The sequence below is a fragment of the Meleagris gallopavo genome, chromosome 16 (genome assembly GCF_905368555.1).
Source record: "Meleagris gallopavo chromosome 16, MGAL_WU_HG_1.1, whole genome shotgun sequence".
Classification (NCBI taxonomy): domain Eukaryota; kingdom Metazoa; phylum Chordata; class Aves; order Galliformes; family Phasianidae; genus Meleagris; species Meleagris gallopavo.
The window spans coordinates 11,775,085-11,794,585 of record NC_139419.1 but is presented as its reverse complement, the minus strand read 5'-3'; the positions used below and the strand labels follow the sequence as shown (position 1 = coordinate 11,794,585).

General features: G+C 42.2%; 1 protein-coding gene and 1 long non-coding RNA gene across 2 annotated transcripts in view; one reads left to right on the top strand and one right to left on the bottom strand.

Annotated features, from left to right (window-relative positions):
* Positions 1-4,189, top strand: part of LOC104913363 (uncharacterized) — a 32,624-nt gene extending 28,435 nt beyond the window's left edge. The window contains exon 9 of the long non-coding RNA XR_014886816.1: positions 1,276-4,189. This is a non-coding gene — a long non-coding RNA (uncharacterized LOC104913363). The remainder of the gene's footprint in view (positions 1-1,275) is intronic.
* Positions 1-19,501, bottom strand: part of LOC100551382 (interleukin-20 receptor subunit beta) — an 83,789-nt gene that overhangs the window by 48,704 nt on the left and 15,584 nt on the right. The window lies entirely within an intron of this gene.

The following is a 19,501-nucleotide window of genomic DNA, read 5'->3' as shown; positions in this document are numbered from 1 at the left end:
TCATGCTCTTTTAGTCATTCATTCATTTATCTAATGGTGAAATCTCAGATTGATTCTGCATTTTGTCTCTCCAGAGGAAGTAGAAGCAATGGTTCTTACATCGATCTCATGGTTTTCTGTAAGAATCAAGCTCTAGATTCTTAGCTGTAGAGATATATGAATAACCAGTAAGAATAACAAAATACTTTCAGTTTCAAGTCTAAGGTTGAAGCTTGAAACACATGCAAGTGCCTGTAGGTTAAGAGGTAAAGTAGTTGCTGGAGGAGTGGGAACCTTGAATTTTACATCAACCTGTACTACTTCTTTACAGTTGACACTCAGTATTTCTTCCCTAGCTTGCCCATCTGTCTGCTCTTAACTGCTTAGCTGGTGTGATTCAATCTGCTTGCTTCAAAGCGAACTCCAGAAACTTCTCCCATCTTCCCTACCCTTGTTTGAGGTTGAGGCATCCTGAGTTTCTAAGTGGGCACACCTGACTCAGAGTATGGAAACAGACAACCTTAAACTTCCAGCCACAGATGTTTTAACAAAGAGAAAGAGAAGAACAGAAAACACAGAGTATACTGCAAAAAAAAATCCAGTGTCTGAAATCAGGCGGAAAAAATGTATTTATTTTTGTGAACCTTATTCCCAAGCTTGGACCTAAAGAACTCTGCAACAAAGTCTCACTTTTCTTTGGTCTGGTCAGATAATGCAGGATGAAATCAGTCTGAATGACTGATTATGGTATGACATGGTGTTTTTGTCTCCAAATTTCATAATCTGAACATCGTGGAATGAACTTGATTCCCAGCAAACATGGCTTATATCCTTCCCTCCCCCTGTCCCATGAGGCAGCCAAGTCCAAGGTGGAACAGCATAAAGCAAATTTTTGTTTAACTGTGACTGTTCATACAGGCCTTGTCATTCCATAGTAATAACATCTGCTTCTCATTATTTACTACCATCTGTAGTCTTTAAGTCATTGGCAAGTTAGATCAGTGAAGATTTATATTACCATTTAGATTACCAACAAGAATACTGAATAACATTACAGCAAAGCATGATTAACAGAGGATCATGCTAGAAGTGGCCCTATTCCCTGATAATTCCTTATTTTGAGATCTGTCAGGTAAGTCAATTTTTAATTTTATCTATTTTAGCTCTGCTAATTCCACATAAAGGAAAACTTAAAATCAGGAATAAGTATGGTGTAATATAAATCCAGGAGGACTGTGTGATGATTGATATTCCATCCTATCTGTAGTCCTAACTGCATCTGATCATATTTTGCAGTAACTGGCACTGAGGTAACAGTCTCAATTATCCATCTGGATGATCATTTGTATCTCTTTGAAATACGGGACCTATGTGTTTATCTTCTACTTCTTTGAAGTTTATTCCATCTACAAGCAACCAGGAAAGCCCTTCAGACAGCTTCTTCAAGACTGCTGGGTTAAGAGGCTGAGGATGGACTCATCCAAAGAGAAAGCAGTGTAGTTTTGTAGCTTTTGTTTGTGAGATGGAGAAATTTGGCAAGGAAGGAGTGGTGCCTTGCCTTGTCCCTTTGCTCTGTTACCAGTCTCAGTACTCACCATACCAGACTCATCTTTATATTTGCAATTTATGATACGTGTTCATACAGCTATCCTGTGTCTAGCAGGATCAGGAGGACCTCAAATTCAGAATTCCCAGTGCATCACAGACACAAAACGTCCCCATTACTCTACAGAAACTTGAAGGTCTGTACCAATGACCACAGAAACTACAGCTGTCATGTACCACAGGAGAAGAAGAACAAGAATCATTGTGAGGACTCCTATTACACTGGTTGAATTCCTATGGCCAGGACTATCCTATCTTACAAGCAAAACCTCAGGATTTGTTACGAGGAATCACAGTTGCTTTCCTGAAGTGGACCTTTCCCCTTGTTCTAAAAGAAGGCAAAAATCCATTACCATCCTTGTTATCTAACCTGGAGGAGGTTTCTCTTCTGATCGCAAATTAGATCATCAATTTAATGTTCAGTGCATGAACAGACATACCAATTAGATTCTGAGAAGCTGTAATAATGTGGAGAGCAGCAAAGCACCCTTGCACAGTCTCCATCTGTAGCCAATTTCTGATGCTTTAGAGAAGGCATAAAACCCTTCAGAAAATACGACGTGCATCAAGCCAGCAGCTATTTTTTCTTGGCTCCTATCAATGACCACTGGAAACCCTGAAGCATGGATTCTACGTAATTTAATACAATATAAACATGGTGTGACAAAAGGCAGTCAGACCAAGATGGCTTCTTTCAGACCTCCTCAAGATACCAACAAATCAGTTATGCAGGATTCAGTCCAAGCTTCCTCATGCCAGAAAGATTGCTCTTTTGTCATATGGCTCGTTCTGCAAATTTAAAACTATCAGTATTTCAGTCATTTCCTTTGCTCACACTGCCCTCTGTGGCGGTGAATTCTAGGCACTCACTTTCTGAGAACCCCTCCTTGCATCTTCATTTTTCTTCTCAGTGATAAGTAACTCAAATACTGTTCTTTCGTTGATATTTGAATATATATGTTTGCATGTGTGTGTATATGGTACTATCATAGCTCCTCTTGATATTTGATTTGTTCTACTTTTTTCTTTTCCTTTCTTATCTTGAAGGAAATTCTCTTCTCCTCAACTACCTTAAAAATCCCACAGTGCATCTTTTTGCCCTCCCGTTTTCTTACCCTAACTATTCATGATGGTGCTAACAAAATGCACAGTGCTGCTGATTCATCCACAGAATAACACTTTTCCTTTGTATTGCAGCACTCTGGCAGCTGGCAGTCACCTCACAGACAAATGCTGGCCCACATCTTGTTTCTTATCTCTTGCCTATCATTGAGTACTTGTGACCTCACAGAATTTATGCTTTTAAATTTATTTATTTCAGTATTATTCTTACTGCTCTGTGATGTCAGCTCACATTTTTAGTTATGGAGATAAATCTTTACTCTGTAGTAGCAATATTTCCAGACTTTGTGACACAGCATACGTAAGGAGTGCATTCAAAGTAAGATTCTTCTCTTCAAATTAAGATTCCCGTGTTAGAATGCCAACTTCTTGGACAGATTCCTTTTCTGGCCAACGAGGAGAACAGGTCGTCACAGGGCTTTGTTCATTCCACTCCAGGAAAACTGTAACCTCCCCTCGAAGTATTCATTACTCTCTACTGACTGTAATGATGATGCTGATCAGTAGAGGCACATACATCTGCTTTGTTAATGTCCACTGGTTTGCTGTGGATTTTGCTTTCTTCTGGTTTTGCTTTCTTTTTTTAATTTTAATTAATTTTGTTTAAAGAAACTGAATAATGTTAATTCTGTCTCTGGTTCTTTTTTGCAGATTGTTAATCTCAGCTTTCAAATCAGTCTCAAGACTAAACCTGAGGACTGCTAGATATCTCTGATTTCCACTGCATTCTTTACTCTTTTTATATTAATTTCCTCAGTCTCATTGTAAGACTATTCTTTAATCAGCTTGCAGCCTCTCCATTTATCCCAATAATAATAAATAATGTAATGTAAAATCTGCACCAGTTTCCAGCAAAATTTCTACCTACTTCATTATCTTTGTATCATCATAAATAACTGATATTTAGGGAAGACGTGTGTATGCAGTAAGTGATTCTGCTCCTGTGATATCAGTACTGCATCATTAGTCTGGGGACTTCCTGGTCAGAGGCTGCTCTCAAATCATTGTGTCAGTGATGGATATTTCCTTCCTGGATACATGCAGTCCTCAGTTTTCACCTTCACATCGTTCATGGCAGGGAACTCTTTAAGAGGAAATATTTCTATTTATCTGTTATGCCTCTTGTTCTTAAATTGTTGAAAAAGTCAGTGATATTTTTTGTTTGAACCCTGTCGTTCCCCATCAATGTTATTGCCATAGTTCTCTGTGCTTTGTGCCTTTTTTCCAGTTCGAAGAGGCTCTGGCTGTTTTCCACTGTGGAAATATATGGATACCTAGCAACCTGCTGTCACCATTCCCTCTGCAGTCTGCAGTTCTGAGAAGAATTTTCAGTGGGACATTCCATCAGATGCTTTGTAAAATCCACAGAGACTTGGTCTAATGCATTACTCTTGTCTAGTTCTACTTTTGATAAAACTCTACCTTTGATGGTATCCAGTTGTTGCCCTGTACTGACTGCTTTCACTAAAACCTGTCCTAATGTTGCTGGCTCAAGTGGTCTTTATTATTTTTACCCATCTTCCTCTCTGAATACAGAAATGTGAAGATTCATGAAAGATTCTTGTTACCAAAACTGCATTTTCATGTGCCAATTATTTCTGCATTCTCGGATGGAAACTAACCATGCCCCCCTGAGTTCAGTTCCTCTATCGCTGGAAATTATCTCTTTAATACAAAGCTAAACCTCCTCAATTTCTTTTACCCACTCTTTCCTTCCTAAGCAATTTGTAACTAGCAATTTTTACGTTCCAGTTGTGAATAAACCCACCAGGTTTCAGTTATGCCAATTATATTACATTTTTCATAATGCAATAAGATTTCCCAATTCCTCTTGCTTGTTAATTATTTATTCCACAGGTGCTTCTGCCCTGTCCCTCTCCCTGGACAGCTGCCTATGGTGAGTCACATATTCTTATTATCATGTTGTTGGAGAGAGAAGGGTGAAGCAGTATTGTTTCTATACTTCATACTGCAAAAATATATGGCAAGCTTTTGTCTTCAAATGTTACAGATCTATTCACTACTGCAGGATGCACCTCCCTAGTTCTGTCTCCTTCTGCAGATGAGCTTTTAGTGTCTGTATTTGTGGTTCACTTTGGTGCATCTTTGCATATCAGGTAAGTTCTGCTCTCCCATGCTCCAGCCCTGGAGATGTTCAAGGCTACGCTGGATGGGGTCCCAGGCAGCCTGATCTCATGTCTTATAGACATGAGCAACCCTATTCGTGGCAGTGAGGTTAAAATTAGGTGATCCCAAGCCATTCGATGATTTTACTCCTTGAAGAGTGCTAATGAATATGTGGTGGCACAGAGAATACAGAGACACCTTGCTTTCAAAATGGAATTCCAATAATGCAAAACGAGCCTAGATATAGTTTTCTTATTTCTCTGGCTTTTGTGGAGTGTGGCGAGCAACACAAAAAAGCTCTTTTTTTTTTTTTTATTGGAAGGGGCAGTACTCTTAAAGTGCATGTGTACAAGAGCTGCTTTTCTCTCTGATATGCAGATCTGATTACCGATATTGCCTGCTCATTAGCCACTTAAACAAGATCCGAGTTATGGTTCATTTCTATTAAAATCAAATACATGCTTTAATGTGCAAAAATGGCTAAGATTTTATCGCTTCCCAGTTGTGCAAAAGGATAAGATAGGCTGCCTTACCTACTTCATGTGTTGAGCATTTTTTTACTATTATATTCTTGAGTCAGAAAATCCACCAATCATTTTACCACTGGATCTTTTCCATCCATGCTGCTGTTAGCACATCACTAGTTTGGTATCTTGTGACATATCCAGTAGTAGACCAAGCACAGACTTAGACAGCAGGTGTGAAATAAGATGCAAGGTCATACTCAAAAAGAAATAAATTGTTAGGCAGCTCAGCTCTGAGTCACCTGGCTGTAGCCAAGGAATTCACAACCTGGAACGAGGCAGCAAGCACTTTGTGCTGTGTCTAAGTGCAGAACAGGACTTGTGACCAGCATGAGCTACAGAGCTCATAAAGTATGCTTTAGATTCATGCTCTTTGGGAAGTGAGATGTATTGCTCTTATGAATGATACCTTCACCTGTTTGATATCCAAAGCATTGAACCTACTCTGGAAAGGAGAGCCTCCATCCTCCTTCAAGCAGGTTGGAATTCAGCATACCTTTGAGTGAGAAACTGTGCTAACTAGCTACAGGATTCAACTACAGAAGGAATATAAATGCTCAAGTGCTTCTTTTCCCAGAGGGAATTCAAAATTTTATTTCTGAGATGCAAAATATTTTTCAGATTCTTTAGCAGACCTAGGCATGCTGGATAAAAATAAACTTCAGGTACACCAAATATTTCAGAAATAATCACAACGTTCAACATCTGTTAGAGATGTTAGTGAAATCTTGGAACAAGAGGAGGGCTCACTTTGCTGGTCTCCATACAGTGCATAGTATGTCTTTGTACCCCTACACCTGAAATTTAAGCAGATGTTTCAAATAAGCAGTGGAAAGAAACTCAAAACATTTTTGTTTTGACAGCACCACGACAACACAGACAATTACTGGCACTGCCAGTGGGATTCATTCAGACATCTGCAGTGAGTGTTGAGGGAAAGGTCAGGAACTGTAGGAATGGTGCTCCCTGTTGTCTGTGGCCATATGTACTGGTCATACGTACTGTATGCTGACTAGTATAAACTTATGGAGTTTTTACTGGAAGGACTTTGCCTAGATGATGGCTGTTGATGGCATCAGGTGTGGGCTAAAAGAAGACTGTTAAGCAAGCATTATGTTTATGAGAATGTCCTGTGTGGGTTGTTCAGAACAGTGCTTTGTGTATAGCGTATGTGGTATTGAGACCCAGGTCTCCAAAAGACTGGATAACGTTAGCAGCACAGTAGGCTTACAAGAACTGTTAGGAACAGCACTTTGGCTAAATGAAATGGCTAAATGCTGGTAATTATGCATTCAGTATGTGGATTGTGTGAGAATCTTGGACATCTTGCCATTCATGAGGACCTATAATTGGATGGAGAACTGAGTGGAGATGAACTTTCTGATGTTCAGCATGGGCAAGTACAGAATCCTACACCTGGGGAGGAATAACCTTGTGCATTAGTATAGGTTAGGGGCTGAGAGAGTTCTGCTGGAGAGGAGTGCAGACAAGGACTTGGGTTTACTGGTGGACAGCAGGTTGATCATGAGTCCACAGTGTGCGCTTGTGTCCAAGAAGGCCAATGATATCCTAGGTGCATTAAAAGGAGCATGGCCAGTGGGTCAAGGGAGGTGATCCTCTGCCTCTACTCTGCCCTGATGAGGCCACATTGGAGCACTGTGTCCTAGGTTCTTCAGTTCAAGAAAGACAAGGATCTTTCAGAGAGAGTCCAGCAGAGGACCTCAAAGATGATTAGGGGTTGATAAATTTCCTATACCTTCATTTTCGGTATTGTATTTGTAAAGCTTTAAGAAAAGCATTATCAAAAGTATGTGCCTTTTAGGTACTTAATACTCTACTTTCTGTATGCTAAGTGGTATATTCTTGGCATTCTCCTGGCATCCTAGGGTGTCTATTAATGACATGGTGACCATATGACTTGCAGTATTTAGATAATTGTGGTCAATAAATGTACTGTAAGCAGTGCAATAAGCCTATGGAATTGCTTACTTGCAGATGCATTGAGCAGAGGGGCTGCATGTATAAGCAATGACCACAGGCCAAGACCATGTGCTCACAAACCACTAAGTCTGGATGAAGACCTTTCATGTGTTGACACTCTCATGGGCCAAATTCAGACCTGTGTTCATTACACCATTCCTGTCCTTATCAGAAAATCTATTGTAAAACCCAAACAAAGCAACTGTCTGAGCCAATATAACCTTATACCTGGTTGGATTCTAAAGGTTGGCTGCATCTTATCTGCTGATTTTGAAAAGTTCTTTTCACCAAATTAGTGTTCTAAGATAAAACACATATGATGAGGCTGCTATGGTGGCATGCTGGAGAGGAGTAACAACCCTCTCTCCCGCTTTCACCACAACTTTCTAAAGCTGGCTTTCAGCCACCTGCTAAAAATCACTCACTACAGCATGGCTTTGTTTACTCAGCACAGAAGTGATCACCATATTTCTCTTTGATAATTCAGGTTTCAGATTAGAACCACACAGTCACAAGTTTTGCTAAACATAAAGCTTGGCTTGGAAAGCTTGCAATATCTGCAAGGAATTCAGGCACGTTTGTGCCACTCCCAAATAAGATGCTTATAGTGTTGGAGGGTCTTAAACTACTCACTTAGTTTGCTGTGGCCTGAGTTTATTTCCAAATCAATAAGAAAAGTATTCCTTTTTCTTCTTTTTTTTTTCCCCCCTAATGTCAGGAGTGTTACTTTGGTGCTCTTATTTTAGCATGGGGCCACTTGTTGACACTCCGAAGGCTAGAGTTCATCAGCTTCTCTTTTCTTACATCAAATTGAGTTGTAATGACCAGCTTGAAGCACTATCCCCCAAATTACCAGTGAGTGTGCACACCACCTAGGGATGGACTATGAGCTGCTCACTAAGTTTGCCCCACTTTATAGCACATGCACACAGGGTAGTTAAACAAATTCTGTGAACTTCCCACTGCCAGGGAGGTTGTGTCCTAGGAGACACAACACATGGGATGATCAGCTGTCCTCCTCTGCCCACAGTGGTGAGCAGCCCTTGATTCACTCCTTGGGCAATGGCAGGACAGCTCTTTCACATCCGAGTTGGGATGTGAGCTCTGTTTGACAACTCTGGAAGCAGGACTGCCTTCCATCCATCCTCCGGTGTTCTATTTGTTGGTAAATTCCAGGGTACAGAAAGGGAAATGAATTCACTGATAAACTGAAGCAGTCTTCTCTAGTGCTCCTCAGTAAGTAAATGGCTGAGCAGGGAACAGAAATGAGCTTTCCTGTGCTCAGTTCTGCCCTTTAACTACCTTTTCTCTACTCCAGTATATACCATGTATAATCTAGCGACTAGAAAGCATTTGAGTGCTCATTTACTTAGAAAAGAGGAACTCTAGGCTACAGCCTGATAAAAATCGGGAGCGCTGCGCTTTTCCCGTCATTCAGACCACTGCCCTTTGGGTTATTTAGGGGGCAATCGCAATCCGATAGGGTAAATGTCAGAATCTCCATAACAACTAACAGCCAGTGCCTTTTGTGCGCTGCATGGAGCAGCTCTGGGAGGCGAAGCGCCGAGCAGTGCCCAGCTGCAGTGCCTGCTGAGGGGTAGCACACACCGCTTAGCCGGGGTTCGGCCGCCTTCAGAGCACAGAGCCTGCATCAGCCAGCAGGTAAACAAGCAAATTTCTGCTCTCGTTGGGAACAGGTTGTGTTTCAACGAACAACTGTTAAAATTCTGCCTCTCTCTGCAGGGCAAATCTGCGTTAGCTACAGCACAGAACAGCTTGTCTGTGTGTTCATTACGCTGAGCCAAACACAAAACAACACAAGCTGGAAGGAAGTTGTTTTACACTTACCAGCAGCATTGATATTTTCCTCACAGGAGTACCAGATCCCAGTGTGGAAATACCTGAAAAGGAAGCGGTCATCTCCCGTCTCCCAGCTGTAATGAACCACATTCTGGTTTGTCTCATTGGCAGTCTCATTCCCACTGTAGTTGAGGCAGTTTGTCTTCTTCTCTTTCCCACAGCTCGGCTTGGGGACCCTCTGCGTGCCCTCACACCAGTGGGTCGTGATAAAAGCTGTTGTAGAAAAGAGGAGAGCCATCAGATTCAGACTCACTGCTAGCAGGGCTCTGCATCTTCGATTTGTCTTCATGGTAAATCCGCCCTCCCTCCCCCTCCTGCTGAGAGAAGAAGTCAAAGGTTTTTGTTTTATTTGGGGGGCGGGGGTGGTGTTTCAAAGCCTCTCACGATTCAGAATCCAGTTTTCCAGGCACCAAAACTCTCAGCTTCTTCCAATCTGCTGTTGTAGCAGTGAAGGAAACGCTGCAGCCAGACTCCCATTCTTCTCTTCACTTGAAATCCTGCCTTTGTATGTTAAAGGAGCAGCTGCAGGCGCGGGAGTGCGGCCGTCCTCTTGCAGGCGGTGAGAGGATCAGAGAGGGTCTGTCTCACCAAGAGCACCGAGAGCAAGTCAACATCTGCTCGGGTACCACACATGATCCCCAGGGGCTCTGCAGCTTCCTCTGCTGGGAGACACCTGCAGGCTGCAGGACTCGCTGTTCTCTCCCAGCACGGAGAGACAGGGGAGGCTCGGCAGGAGCTGGGCGACAGGGACAGCCGCTGTGCCACCGCGCTCCTGAGCAGCCCTCGGAGGCGCCTGCATCATGCTGACGGCTGAGCGGGACTGGGGCAGAGTCACACCTTCCTCCCCAAAGGGATCAGTGTGGCTGCGAAATGCGTTGGTCGTGTACCAGCGGTCAGGGATGTGACCAGGAGAAGGAGGGATGGAATAATGCTTCAGCTTTTCTATTCTAAGCTCACGAGGAACAAACTGAAGGGCTGATTTTGCTATCGGTACAGCAGTGTAATTCTCTGTCTGCAAGGGTTTGCTCCGGAGGTCAGCAAAGCCCCAGAGGAATTCAAATTTGAAAGTCTGTAATAAGTGGAACTGATGCCTGTCACACTACCTAGTGAAGTGGGTCTGTAGGACACTGCTGGTTGGTGTGCTGTGAGGGGATAGTGCTGACAACATGGTCTGTATGCAGAGCTGCTGTGTGTGCAGGGTACAGACCGTGTACCTGAGCACTGGCAGTGTTTGTCACACAGTGGTTGTGTACTTCACAGATGAGCACAATTTTCTGTGGTAAGTTCCACTTACTTGCTGGGCTTTGGACTGAGTGACTGTTTATTCCTTCTACCCTGCAAGGACTCTGGGGCCACCCGCAGCCCCTCAGAGCAGTCTGAGTGGAGGGAACAAAGTGAGCCCTGGAACAGCCACACAGGCTCACAGTAGCAGAGGGGCTTACACCCCGTGCTCTGCTAAATCAGCATGCTGGCCAACGTAAAACCTCACTCACTCCATGCCTCACTGCCCACAGCCATGGAATATGGCTGTTCTTCTCCAGCTCCTCCAAGAAAGGAATTGCTGGTGGAGCTTCTTCTTGGTCAGCACCACAGCGGAATGAAGGGCCCCAGCCCTGCCTCCCTCACAGGCAGCTGTGGGAATCCATTATGCTCCTTGCCAGTGTCTGGCCTACATGCCTGCTTCCAATTATCTGTGAAATTTTCCTATTTATACGGAATCACTTGGCTATAGCCTTGTTCTTTTAAAAATAATTTAGGAAGTCCTTAAGAGATGCTGCTCTGTGAGAACAGTTACAACATCAAATCTGCAAAGGTAATGCTTGGTAGAGCAGATAATTCCCTGCTTTAGCGGACTTCACTTTGCCCTCTCTTGCCATCCTGTCATCTACAACTGCCTCCTCAGCATCAGATTTTTTTTTTTTCAGTGGCCTGTGGTGGGGGGGGGAATGCTTCTGTGCAGCAATAATTTTGGGACCCTGACTGCAAGAAAGACATTGAGGCCCTGGAGTGTGTCCACAGATGGGCAATGGAGCTGTGAGGGGCCTGAAGCACAAGTGTGAGGGGGAGAAGCTGAGGGAACTGTTCAGTCTGCAGGGGGCTCAGCAGAGACCTTATTGCTCCCTACAACTCCTAAAAGGAGGCTGTGGTGAGGGGGTTGGTCTGTGCTCTTGGGTAACTGGTAGGATGAGAGGTGATAGCCTTAAGTTGTGCCCAGGGTGGTGGTGGAGTCATTGTCCCTGGAGGTTCAAGAAGAGGGTAAGTGCGTGGCACTGAGGGACGTGGTGGGGTGGGGTTGGTCTTAGTGGTCTTTTCCAACCTTGACAGTTCTGTGATTGTATGATAATTGCACTGTGCCCCTCCAGTCCTTTGAGATGGTTATTTAGATGACCACAGGGCATTTCATTTAGCAATGGATTTAGATGTTTCTGTGTTCTGAGGCATGCCAGCTGCTTAGAGAAATAGAGAGTGTACTTTAACAGCACACCTTCATAGGATCACTAGTGCTCTGCAGGATTATCTTCCAAGTGGTGGAAGACTAACTCATCACACTTTTCCAAGTGTGAACACACATCTTTACAGACCTTTTCTCACCAGTCTCCTCTGTCTGCTGCTCTATCACTTGTGTTTTCTGATCCCAGCATCAACTTTTGGATGCTATTTCTTCTCCCAGGGAGCTGGGCATCCAAGAGTTTGGTTTATTGTGGTAACTTTGTTCTAAATACTTTCAAGATTTTGTTTTTCTCCTAATCCTAACAGATATTTCTGTTTCTGTTCTTGTCTTTATTCTTGTTTTTGGGCTGACAGGTGTGTTGAGAACAAACATAGGGGCAGTATGAAGAAAAAAGGAAAGCAAAATAAAGAAGAGGTTTGGTTTCTTTTGTGATTTGTGATAGAGAGGTTTTTAAAGCCTTGAGAATATAAAGTATTCAGCACAAAGTAAAGCATGCTCAAAGTCAGGGCATCTTCTAACATGATTTTTCTTTTTCCTAATAGAAGTCAGAAGTCAGTTGTTTTCCCTCTTCCTAGTGAAGAATTGACTAATTGTTAGACTCCACTGGATGTTAGGATCACCCAAAAAGGGGGAAAACAATCTCTCCTATACTCATGTGGTAAAGCTCAAATGATTCCTCTTTATATAATCTCTGTTTATCAGATCTGGTGTGTATAAAAATGGAAAGGTCATACATATGTTACAGAAAGCAGTTCAGATGCCTGGATTAAATTGTATTTATGTGGTTTTATCTTGCATTGTAAAGCAGAAGGGTTTGAATGCTATGGAGAAGTAGTTTTCATATTGTGGCTACAAGAACTTTAAAAATCCTTTTTGCAGCAATAGCTCTTATCAGATGTAAAAAAACTACCTTTGTGAGTTATGGGTATCCTCCTTTTGCTTTAAGATTTCCTACAGAATCAGTGCAAATTGTTATTGCTTAGTATTTTCTTGAGCACAGAAAGAATTTTGCAGAGAATTTAAATTAATGATAGTGTTTTCGAAGGAAATCTTTCAGTGAGGGTATGTTTTTCACTAGTTGAAGGCAAAAGAAACGTTCAATAAAATGAGAGGACTTTTGGTCCCCTAATGAAGGGGCGGGCTTGATGTGCTTAGTTTAGTTGTTTATTTGACCAGCAGTGTCAGCTGCATGGGATTATATGCTGTTTTTAAATCAAAAGTTTAAAAAAGCTTTTCATCAAATTCTCATTTCTTACAAGTCCGTCCTTCTGAGCTTTCCCATGTGTTTGTAAATGTCTTTTTCTGCATTCACTGGACTGGGCTTCTCAGTTCCTCTTTCCACCTTGGGATGGACCCCTCCTAGAAGCTGATCTCTTTTCCTCTGGGCCAAATTCTCCTTTTCTTCCTTTAGCATAGATATCAGCATAACTCATCTTTTTCCGGCTCTTTTAATGTGGCAAAAAGTGTTATCTTAATCTTCAGTTTAACTTTTGACTTTTCACTAAGGATGTGTCTCTCTTGCACTTTGGGGCATTGAGTCAAGCCCAGTAAGGCTGCTCAGGAACTTTATACTGATCTGACCAGGTAAAAATCATTTCTGACAGTATGGTAGCAAAGACCTTCAGTAGTCTCGACAGAAAGGTCTCATAAAACAACAAACAGCATAATCAACAGGTTTTCTTTTAATTGCTTTCCAACTACAGTTACCTTCACAGAATCACAGAATCACATAATACCTTGATCTAGGGTGACTGGTTGTAGACAAGACATACCTAAGTACCAGTTTCAGAGTAGCCAGTTTGGATTTTTTAACCAGCTTTGAACGTAGCTCATCCTTTCTTGGATACCAGGTGCCACTCTAAGACTGGATCTGAAGGCACTCTTTCTCCTGAAAAAATGGAGCCCTCTGTGAGAAGAGGACATTATCATATGGAATGTCTTGGCACCGTTTTCCCCAGAGATCTCCTGCAGGTCAGAGAGTAGATGATACTTCCTATCCTCTTTCATTGGAGGATGATGTGTTTGCATGGTAGCACATCCAATTTGCCATTTCATGATGTGCCTCTGCTTGTGTTTGAGGTTTAGAAGAGGTAGACTGTGCACAAAGACATCAGCACACAGTGACATAGCAATGCAAATCATGCTGCATTTGGTTGAACAGGACAGGTTTACCAGCATCTGTCCCAAAGCCAGGGCAGCCAGACACCACGTAGGAGCATGCTGGAAAATAGGAGGGCTGCAGCTTCTGTATTCCCCAGAGCAAGCAGCCTTCACATTACTGAGCAGTTTGGCAGAAAACAGGCTGGGCAGCCTCAGGTTGTGGTTTTGCAGGTGGCACAAGCAGAGCTACAACAGAGCAGTGTCAATGCAGCTGTAGTGATTATCTGTTCCAAGTGCTTTTGTTATGGCATAGAGCAGAGCTGAAAGTTGATGCCAACAGTTGCTTCATAAAAAGGGACTGGACGTGGCTGGGTTTGGGTTGGAGCTGTGACCAGGGTGAAATTCTCCAAAACAGTCCAGTGCAAAGATGCACTCCTGCTCGATATCACGCTGAGTAATTTTATATCCCTCCATTTCTCGTGTTGCACCTTTTGTTAAATTACTGTATAGATATTTTGATCTCATACTTACTGGGTAAAAAGGAAGCCTTTCTTCATTCTCAGAAGAAATATTTCCAACATAAAGCATGCTTGCTTCCCAGCTACATCTTTCATTCTTTAATTTGCTGCAAGAGACTTTGGTATCCATTTCTGACCCTGAATTATAAATTCTTCTGTATTTGAATTACAAGTATTGTTTCCTCACAGTCAAGATGCTGGCAGTTAGGTTGGGTAAGATAAATGTTTAACTAATTTTTGTAACTTTTCCAATGCTAACTTTGCTCAGACATGTTTAAATTGTTACAAGAAGTTACAGTTCACTTAAGTGGAACTCTTAAAGCAGAATTCATGTTCTTCGCTGCTAAAATTTAAAGAAGCGTTCTTGCACATCCAGGCCTTATTGGCAGGTTTTAAGCCTTACAATATTCATAGACTCCTTGGCCTCACAAAATAGTTGCCCCAAAACAAAAGGTCCCACAACAAATGTAGCTGACAAATGTCAAAGGGCCATTGCACAAATATGCTCTTTCAAAACGTAGACATCTGATTTCCAAATTCATAAAAAGTTGATGTGTTCATATCCCCCTGTGTCTTTGGAAGTGCCTAAAGCACTAATTGCCATAGAATCATAGAATGGCTTAGGTTGGAGGGGACCTCAAAGATCATCTGGTTCCAACACCCTGCCGTGGGCAGCGTTGCCAGCCACTAGACCAGGCTGCTCAAGATCCCAACCATCTTGGCCATGAAGGTCTCCAGAAATGGGGCATCCATGACCTCCCAGGGTAACCTGCTTCAGCACCTTACTTCTCTCTTGGGTGAAAGATTTCTTCCTAACAACTCACCTAAATCTCCCCTCTTTTAGTTTAAAGCAGTTCCCCTTGTCCTGTCACTATCAGACGATGTAAAATGTTGGTTCTCTCCTCCTGCTTGTAAGCTCCCTTCAAGTACTGGAAGGCTGCAGTGAGATCTCCCTGGAGCCTTCTCTTCTCCTGGCTGAACACCCCCAGTTCCCTCAGCCTGTCTCCATACACTCACTACAATAGCTCAGTAGTCTTTTGAAATTGAATAGATCTTATAAATGTTGCATGCTGGTCCTTGTAGCTAAACAATCAAATCTGAGATAGATTTAATGAGAATTTGATTCTTCCTCAAAATAAGTACTTTGGCTCAAACTCTGAAATAGCATTTTAACTCCTGTCAGGAACCATCTTCCCTTTCTTGTTTCAGGTACTTTTTTTTTTTTTTATTATCAATATATTTTGTTATGGACAGAAGCTAGAAAGTTTAAATGATGTAGCTTTCTGATTCTGTCTGGCATGTACATTAGGTAGCATTTGTGAGAAGAACAACAATGTTGTTTAATCATATGTCCTTGTATTTTACTGCAATAACTAGGATTTATCCATATGCCCCAACACTGTGATTGGTAGATGCAGGGGAACTGTTACTTCATGACCTGAACTGATGATTGAGCACCTGATGAAGAGGGTGGCTGGCCCAGGGAGCACAGGTGTAATCAATTCACTGGTGCTTCCCACCTGAGGAGAAGGGTCACCCTTCCCTGGGCTCATTTAAGGGCTAGCCTCCAAAGGGAGAATGTTTTCTGAGTGAAGTCTGTTTGCTGGAAAGGCTTTTTCTACAGTTGGAAAGACTTTCATCACTGGTTGGGTGAGTCAACTTTTCCTATGTATGTTTATTGCTATTTCTGATGATGCTTTGCCTGATCTCTTTACCACAAAGAACTTATCAGAAGTAATTTTAGTGCTTCTAAGCACCAATGGTAGGATATGATTTGGTAATGCTATTTTAAATGGACAAACTTGTTTGAACAAGATTTGTACCTGAAATATATCAGCAGTACTTAAACTGCTGCATGTTACTCTGCACTGTAAAGACGGGATTATGCTGTAGCATATGCATCTTCCTAGCTACTTCGTTGTGATACTGTGCTTCTGTTGATGAGGGAAATGGGCTTATGAATGTGCAGCTGTAATGAAGCCATGGAGGTGTGCAAACCAACTTTGTTCTGTGAGCTTGTGAGGTGAAAGAAAATGGCTGGCAGAAAGTGTTTGTGATGAAAACCGGGTTCTTGTTTTGACTTTGCCGTGATTTAGGCATATCCTGTATGTGATGCAACACTAAGTCACTACTGGCTCATGATTCTGATGGAATTTGAAGGACTATTCCAAACCAATGGATTGAGAGCCCTGAGACTGTGGTCACGATCTCAAGTAGTTGTGCTGGTTCAGAGACAAATGGGAGCTGGGTGATTATCCTGAAGCTAAGTGCTAAGCTTGGCAGCCACAGGAAGGCAGGATGGTCAGGTTGGATGTAGAAGCTGAAGCTGATTTTTACAGAATACTGCATGCAGTTTACATTGAGAGAGGAGCTGTAGAACATAACAAATTCATTCGTACAGCAAGCAGATTTTAAACATTTCAGTGCCAAATCTCAATTTGAGCAGAAGTCTTTCCCTCTGGGAAGACAGAGGAAGGTAAAGAAACAAAAGGAAAAACCAAGAGACTGGCAGTAAATGCAAAACAGAGAGAAAAAGATACGACTTTGTGGAACAGTTATATAGTTGCATAACTGTTCCAAGTGGAAGGGAATAGGTCAATGGGAGGTTGACAGACTGATGCACAGAAAGCTTGTGCCTGGCAGACAACGATATATCACAGTGCTTTGGAAGGAAAGCAAATGCCTGTGCAGTAGTGGCTATGAAAATGCCATATTATATGAGTATGGGAAGCTGAGAAGGCTTGAGTAAGACTATTCCAACATAACATACAGTGATGGTGAGAGACATATGCTAAAATGGTTTAGTTTGGTACTATATCGAAAGTAGCATCAAACTCAGTGATATGATGAAAACAATGTGGAAATGAACAGTAAAGAAGTACCAGGTGGCAGGAGAGAGAGTCAGGACCAGAACTTGGCAAAGAGAGGGAAAAACGTTAGCTATCCACCTGCCTGGACAGCAGCAGGAGGGATGAGATATATGAGCAACCTGGAGGACAAACAGGATGCTATTTAAAAGAATGAAAGCACAGCAGATAGAGGTTATACGTCTAAAAAGCAGGGGGCAGGATTGAAGACCACAATATGAGGGAAAACTATAGAGATTAAGCTAGTTTGTATCAAAGGCTGCTTTTGCAGGACTATATGAACACTGACCTCAGCAGGGGTGCAAAATGAAAGAGCAATTGTTCAAAAGAAAAATGCATTAAATCTTCTGGGAACTTGAAGAGAGTGAAGCTTGCAGGGGGGAAAAAGCTCAGCAGTAGCAGAACTATCTGTACAGCTTGGGATCCTGGGGTAGAATTTGTGGGCTTACAAGTTCTTTTTACCCTCTTCCTCCACTGAGTTCTGTATCAGGAAAATTCCTTTCTGTTCTGTTTCCTGGAATGCCTGAAGCAGGATACAGGCTGCCTGTCTGCTTGGCCTCTAAGGCCATGTGCACCTTTGAAGAAATCCCTGTTTCTCCACAGTGTGCTCTACTAGGAGGCTCTGGATTGTTCAGTTTCACAGAAGACTATTCTTCTCCATTTGTTAATATAATTCCCATAAAACAAAACAGGCTGTATAATTTGATATAGACAAGAGCATTCCATTAAATTAGCTCTGCCAAAAGTGAATTGCAGAATATTTTTAATTGGAATGGATCTCTGGAGGTCATTTAATCCAACCCTAAGCTCCCTGCTAACGTGGAGTTAAATATCACTATCCTATAGTGAAACTACTGGGCCTTGGTAAGTTCAGTATTATGGCCAAAATAATGCAAGGGAGTTTCCGTCCAGATCTACGGAGTCACTTTTTTTCACTGAGAGGACACGAAGGTGAGCATGTTGCTGGGAGAGGTTTTGAAGGCTGTATTTCTGGAGATATCCAAGCCCAGAATGAATAAAGCCCTGAGCAGCTTGCGTTGACAGCAGTTGGCCCTGCTATGAGAAGGAAGTTGAATGAAAGACTTTCTGAGTTCTGTCACAGCCTAAATTCTCCTGGGATCACACGAAGAGCCAGGCACCACAGCTAGTACTCAAATCTCCCACCCACGTGCTGTAACTCCAGACTGAATACAATGATTGTGTAATTTATTAATTTTCTTCCTAATAAACAAACAATCCAAGCACGCCCACTTGTGAAAGGTAATCCTGTTTTTCCAATACTTCACAGCAAACAAAGTTGCTACAAGTTCAGTTTCTTTGTCTGCTATTAAATGTGTTCTCAGCAGGAGGACCAGGGGAAATGTTTTCTGTTGATGAGAATAGTCACCTTACAAATAGAGGCATAGACAAAGCAGAGATGTTTAATGCCTTCTTTGCTTCTGTCTTCAACACCAGTGATGGGCTCTGGGACCCCAGGTGCCCTGAGTTAGAGGGCAGTGACTGTGGTAAACTCCCAACCAGTTCAGACTTGTGTGGGATTTGCTGCTCCACCTGGACATGTATAAGTCCATGGAGGCTGGGATTTGTTTCAGAGTACTCAGAATTGGCTGATATTGTTGTGAGCCCTCTCTCAATTATTATCCTGGAAAGGTCCTTCACTGAGAGGGTGGTTAATCTGGGCATGGAATGGTCTCCCCATAGAGTCACAGCTTTGTTTTTGCTGGAGTTGAACAAGTATGTAGACAACACTCTCAGTCATACGATCTGATTTTTGGGTGGTCCAGAATTTGGACTCTATGATCCTTATGGGTCCTTTCCAACTTGGAGTAGTCTATGATTCTATTGTTCTAAGTCCTCTAAGAGCTGCGTGGTAACACCACCATCTGTTGGCCCTGTAGACTACTTGGCAAGCATCCCATTTCTAATGTAATTGGGAAAGGATTTATTATTAGTTTAGATGTTTTTAAGAAGTTGTATCTTAAATTCTTTTTGTCTTGATTTACTGTGTGTTTACTTTTAATCAGAATGAAACTGTGATCCCTCTTTTTTTTTTTCTCCTCACTTGGACATAACTTCAGGTTTCTGAAGGGTGCCTTGTTGCTTCTATCATCTTCCCTCACCTTGCTATTTCACCATACTAAATTTCTTCTGTTCTTAAGGTTTTCTTTTCTGACCGGTAGAATACATTTTCTTTAAGTTCTGTATCTTTAAAAGGGCCTTAATCTACTTACTAAGATTTTCCTTCTGTTTTTCCCTTCCCTCTTGTTTTTAATGAACTGCCTAATTTTCCTGTGATACCATTGCTTGAATTCAATGTAACAATATCTGATTTTTTTTTTTTGTCTTTATTTCTACTGTGGGTGTTGA